This window comes from Tenrec ecaudatus, chromosome 5 (genome assembly GCF_050624435.1).
Source record: "Tenrec ecaudatus isolate mTenEca1 chromosome 5, mTenEca1.hap1, whole genome shotgun sequence".
In the NCBI taxonomy this organism is placed as follows: domain Eukaryota; kingdom Metazoa; phylum Chordata; class Mammalia; order Afrosoricida; family Tenrecidae; genus Tenrec; species Tenrec ecaudatus.
The window spans coordinates 179,474,330-179,480,406 of record NC_134534.1 but is presented as its reverse complement, the minus strand read 5'-3'; positions in this window follow the sequence as shown (position 1 = coordinate 179,480,406).

Sequence of the window (6,077 nt, the reverse complement as noted above, 5' to 3'; positions counted from 1 at the left end):
GAGCAAGAGACAAGAGAGGCGAGGCTCACTGAGTCATTTATTTCTCCGCCCTTCAACTAATCCCACATGTGTGCATTGGCCATGTTGGCACAATAAGCCTATCACAATCCACCCCTTTCCAACTTGGCACTTGTACACAATTATTTACCCATATATAATTTCCAGAAATTAATAAAACCACACTTATATGTAACATCAAACATCTATCATACTACAAATGAAACACACCGAATCCAATTGTATCTGATACAACATATATACCAAAGGAAAGATATCCAATAAGCACATATAAAGAAAATAAACTGACAATCACAAACTTCACTTTTGCAATTGATCACATGGTCAGAACTGATAGGTAGAACTACCTTCTTCTACTGCCCATTCTGTATTACCTTTGCCCTTGGCAAGCATCTCAACTGTTTTTTTGTCTGGGGTGACCCACACCTTCATTCCTGAGGGGTCTGGGTCATTATAAGTCCTGTCAGGATTGGGTTGCTGTAACTTACCATTTACTTTAATAGCAGAGCATGGTAACACTAAGAGTCGGCCTATGGGATCTCCTGAATTCTGACATATTCTTCTTTACCTCCATTATGTAGTACCAGTCCAATTTCTCCTTGGTATTCAGGATCAATCACACCACTTAGTACAGTGACACCCTTCCTGATCTGTTGATCCAGAGGCATGAGAAGCCCAAAGTGGCCAGGGGGCATTCTCAGCTGCCAGTTCAGTGGAATCCGTGCTGTGTTTCCAGGTGGGAGAATTCCTTCCTTTGGGATCAGGACGTCCAGGCCTGAGGAACGCAGGATTGCTGGGACAGGAAGCAAAAATGCTGCAAGTGGATCACTAGGAGTAATAGTGAGTGGTGCCACTCCAGCTTCCATCCCTTGGTTCCTGGACCCACGAAATCTGGCTATTGGAGACACAGCACCATATATTGGCCGCTGGTTTAGAGAGTATGCAGCTTCTTGGAGAACATTGCCCCAGCCCTGCAAGTTGTTGCCACCTAGTTGGCACCATAATTGTGTCTTTAGGAGCCCATTTCATCGTTCTATCAAGCCAGCAGCTTCAGGATGATGAGGAACATGATATGACCAGTGGATTCCATGGGAATGGGCCCACTGCCGCACTGTATTTGCTGTGAAGTGAGTTCCTTGATCTGAAGCATGATATGTGGGATGCCGTGTCGGTGGATGAGGCATTCTATGAGTCCATGAATGGTAGTTTTGGCAGAAGCATCACGTGCAGGGAAGGTAAATCCATATCCAGAGTAGGTGTCTATTCCTGTAAGAACAAATCACTGTCCCCTCCGTGATGGAAGTGGTCCTATGTAATCAACCTGCCATCAAGTTGTTGGCCGATCTCCTCTAGGAATGGTCCCATATCTTGGACTCAATGTCGGTTTCTGTTGCTGGTAAATGGGGAACTCAGCAGTGGCAGTGGCCAATATACGGTGCTGTGTCTCCCTATCACAGATGGGTTCAGAGAAGAATCCTGGCATCCAGAAGTTACCAGACAAGAATGAGAAAACAATGACATTGACTTTCTTTGTGAAAGACACATAGCAAGTTGCTGGTAGGGTCCTGACAAGAACCCAGGCCTCCTAGTTCCCAGTGCTCCTTCCACAAGAAGCCCAAATAACATAGACGGGTGTGAACTGGATCAAATGGGTTCAGTTATGGGCGACGCAGTGCAACACATGGGTGAAGCCGAATGATAATTGGATTGTGAAAAGTAACCTGTCGAAGTCTGAAGCGGAAGGCTCCAATGAGGCACCCTCTAGAGCCCTTTCAGGAGCATGATGGGCAGGGGGTGGGGGGTATGGATCCTTGCCAGGGCTGCCATCTTGGCTCAGGGCTGAGAGATTTGGTTGCTACACAGCGCTCACTCTGCCTTTGTTTTCTAAGCAGGAGGCTAGGGGTCTAGAAGGGTGTTGGCTTGTAGTTTTTCCTGTTTGGGTTTTCATTCTGATACACTGAAATTTTACAAATTGAGCTTTGGGCCATAACGGAAGACTCCCACTTAGACCATCGTGATCAAAGGGAAAAAATATTGAGGTTGTGAAGAATTTCATCTCACTTGGCTCTACAATCAACATCCATGGAAGCAGCAATTCAATCAAAGGAATTACTACACTGGGTAAAATTTTTGGCAAAAGACCTCTGTACAGTATTGACAAGCAAAGACGTCGCTTTGAGGACCAAGGCGCACCTGGCTTACGTGTCCAGAGCTAGGAATCTTGACGGAAGCAAGCTGCCTCCTCGTTCTCAGGAGAAGCCAAAGGAGGTCCAAATGGCTGACCTTTCTGACAGCAGCCGGGCCATGCTTAACTCATGGTGTCACTAGAGCTCCTTTCCGATGTCCGTAGGATTTTTCTTTCTTCTTTTTAATGATAAAAGGAACACTTATTTGCTTTATTAATTTTAATTTTTTTAACCAATGAAAATACAAAGTCTCTAATTCCCTCCCCGGAGGTTACCACGGCTGACAGTCGGAAGAATAAATTTCCAGACATTTCCAAGGCAGGGGGCTGTCTTTCAGATAACTTTCCACAGAATTGTGCGTCTATCGGCTTACTGATGTGTAATAAATTGCATCTGATTGGTGATTGTGGTCTGTTGTCAAAGTAATTGTGGTAGTCACCTAATCTGGCATCAGTTTAAGGATTATGAGTGTAGGGGTGGAGTCTAGGCTGTCAATCTGGAGTTAGCCAATGAGACTTCTGGTTGGGCAAGGGCGTCTCCTGAGGATTCTGGGAAATCTGGTACTTCCTCCTTGGAGGTGGAAGACACCTCTCTCTCTCTGCTACTCCCTGGGAGACATTGCTGAAGACAAGTCACATGGACACAAGCAGACCGTGGAAGCCAGAGAAGCTACAGAGAGACCCCCTGCCAGCACTGAGATGCTTACAACATCACTGGACCCAAAGACTTTCTACCCACTGACTTGTGATCATCTGCATTTGGCTTTATTGCATGTGTATTGTGAGTCTGAAGAGGACTTTATAGATTGGTATCAGACATATGGGCTAATATCAAGACTTATACCCTTGGACTGGATTGGGTTGGGATATTTTCTCAAAGTTCAATTCCTCTTGTATATAAATCTCTCCCTTTTATACATATGCATGTTTATGAATTTGTGTCTACCCAGACTAACACAGTAATATTTATAACTATACTTTCTCCTCCTCCTCCTCCTCTTCTTCTTCCAGTTTCTCATTTCTCATTTGCTCCTGAGCCCATTCCAGTTGGGTTCTGTTAGCTACCAAACCAATCTCTAATGAAATCGGCTTTATGGGGGATGGTGTGTAAATATGGCTGGTCCAGTATGTCTGATTTCAGGAATCTGCAAACTGCCCATACAAGGTGATGGGTAGGCGAGTAGCTAAGTGGATGAGGTAGGTGCCAGGAAAGTTCTCAGGGAGGAACCGCCCACACAGAGCCTGGAAGACCTTTGCTCTTACTCAGGGGTGGGAAAGGCGGCCCTGAAGAGCATGGAAAGAAGAGCGACAGCATCAGCACTGGAGCCTTTGTGTTGAGAACAGCTGGCCGGAGGCTTGTAAAAGAGACCAGCCAATGCTTATGGATTTATAGGGAAAAATACAGATGAACCGGACCCAGCCATGTGTACAAAGGGTGGGTTGTGGTTATGTATTGGGCTGCTCATCTCAAGACCAGCCATTGGAAACCATGCGACAGCAGGGAGTCATGGCCCAGCTAAGTCAACACATCACCTAAAGCTCTCAGCCAGTGTTCCTCACCCCTTGACAATCCTTACTGCGGCAGACGTCCATTGTGAATGTGCAGAATAGTATAAGAAAGATTTTTTTTTACTATGGCCATACATGTGAAATGTTGGCCAATGTGATGGACATTAAGTACACAGTATAAGGCTACATATGTGTGAAAGGCTACATATTATATGATCTCAATTAGGAGATGCCCCAACAGGACAATCTATAGAGTATATGAGTGTGGTTGCCTAGAACTGGAAGAAGGTGCCCTGGTGGTGCAGCGGTTAAGCACTCATATGGCAATGGAAAGATTAGCAACTCCAACCCACTGGCCACTCTGCAGAAGAACCATGCGGCCGTCTGCCTCTACGACTGACAGCCCTGGATCTGTTTTGATTGTGTCTACTCTGTCCTCAAGGTTTACTAGGAGTTGCAAGCAACTCAACAGGATGGACGCACACTAAATGCTACTCTCCATTCGCTTACATATTTGAAACGACAGCGTTCTACCACTCTGAGGTTGTCTGTTCTTTGGAATGTTTTTAAGAACATGGCATTCAAAGTCGCTGCGGCTGTACATGTTATAAATGGTATGATACAGCCACTCTAATGCGATCTTCTCACGGGACTCAGAGCACCGCAGTCCAAGTGGTTGGTGTCAGGTGCCTGTGGTTCTGACGCCTACAACAGGACACACACTGCCCAGTCCTGTGCCATCCTCTCGAGGGGTGCCTAGGATGCGGCCACGGTGCCAATCTGCCTCATGGAGGGTCTAGCTCTTTTCCCACTGACTCTCTACCAATACTGGGCCCATTTTCCAGGGGATGAATCTTTCTGACATCTGCAAACTACATGATCTATGCTGACTTCTAAGGAGCATTCCCGCTCTACTTCTGGGATGTATTCTTTCTTCTGTAAGTCTGTGGTACCTTCAAGATTCCTTGCCAGCCCCATAATTCAAATGCTCTCCAGTCTTCCCGCTTTCGCATGCTTATGAAGTAGATGCTCCAGTCTCAGACGACAACTTGGTTCTCAAAGTAAAATCTTTGTTTTTAAATATTTTAAAGAGGTCTTTTATATATTTTCCTATGGCATGGTCTCATTTCTGTCTGCTGCTTCCAATACATGAACTGTGGATACATGATAAACAAAATCGTGAGATGTCAATATTCCCTCAGTTTCTCATGGAATAGCTTATTGGTCCAATGGTGAGGATTTTCATTTCCCTTATGTGGTTTATATGCCACCACCAATTCTTTTGATACAATGTCCTTGTTTCCTAATGCTTCCTGTGTCATTTAATGCTCCCCCCTGCCCCTAGAATCCTCCAGTCTTTCCCCTTAAATTTTTCGGCTTGAATTTTTAAAAAATTCTTTCAAATAGACTACATCCACTCCATTATATAAATTGGATGGGATCTTTATTTTGGATTTTTAAAATTCTTGTTCACTTATCGTCTCTAAAGGTATTTAGAGAAATTAAAGGTTTTTTTCCTTTTCTATGAATGGGAGCAAAGGAGTATAGTCTAATTAGTAAGGCTAATTTCTAAAATATTAATTATTCATGAAAGGGAAAACAAGAGGAGGGGAACAATTGTAATAAAAACTGAGTCAGCCATAGAAATTATTTGGCAGTCACACAACTAACATTTCCTAAAAGATCCTCCCTCTAATGTCCAAGTTTAATACAGCATTGGAAGGCAAAATCGTGTTTAGTTACTGAGCTTGTTAGCCTCCATCAATGTCCTCTTTTGTGGGGAAAAAAAATGAATCAATGAAACGTGTAAGTTGCACTCTGTGATAAAATACTACTTACCCGTGTATATAGTGTTGGGTGGATGGAATGCGAGGTGCAAGCGTTTAGATTGTGTGTGTGTGTTTGTGTGTGTGTGTGTGTGAGAGAGAGAGAGAGAGAGAGAGAGAGAGAGAGAGAGAGATTGAGAGAGAGAGAGAGAGAGAGAGAGAGAGAGAGAGAGAGAGAGAGAGAGAGAGAGAGAGAGAGAGACAGAGACAGAGACAGAGACAGAGACAGAGACAGAGAAAGAAAGTGTTAGAGGTCTCTGGATGGACTGGGGACTCCCAAAGTCTGCAGATCTATTGTTGGGACGCGACTTGAAAGCGTAGCTTGGCTTTCACTTTATTGGAATTCTCATTTAGGAAACTGCGGAGAAGCAGAAGCAGTTTGTCCCAAAGCTCAGGAATCTTCGTTTGGCTCGCGATTCACTTTTTAGCGCCCGCCCCCAAAAGTGAACGCCTTGCGCCTACTTTGACCCTCTAGGCCTCCCGTACTCTCCGTCCCAGGACGCATGCGCGGAACCCGCCGGAACCCCCCCACCCCCCGT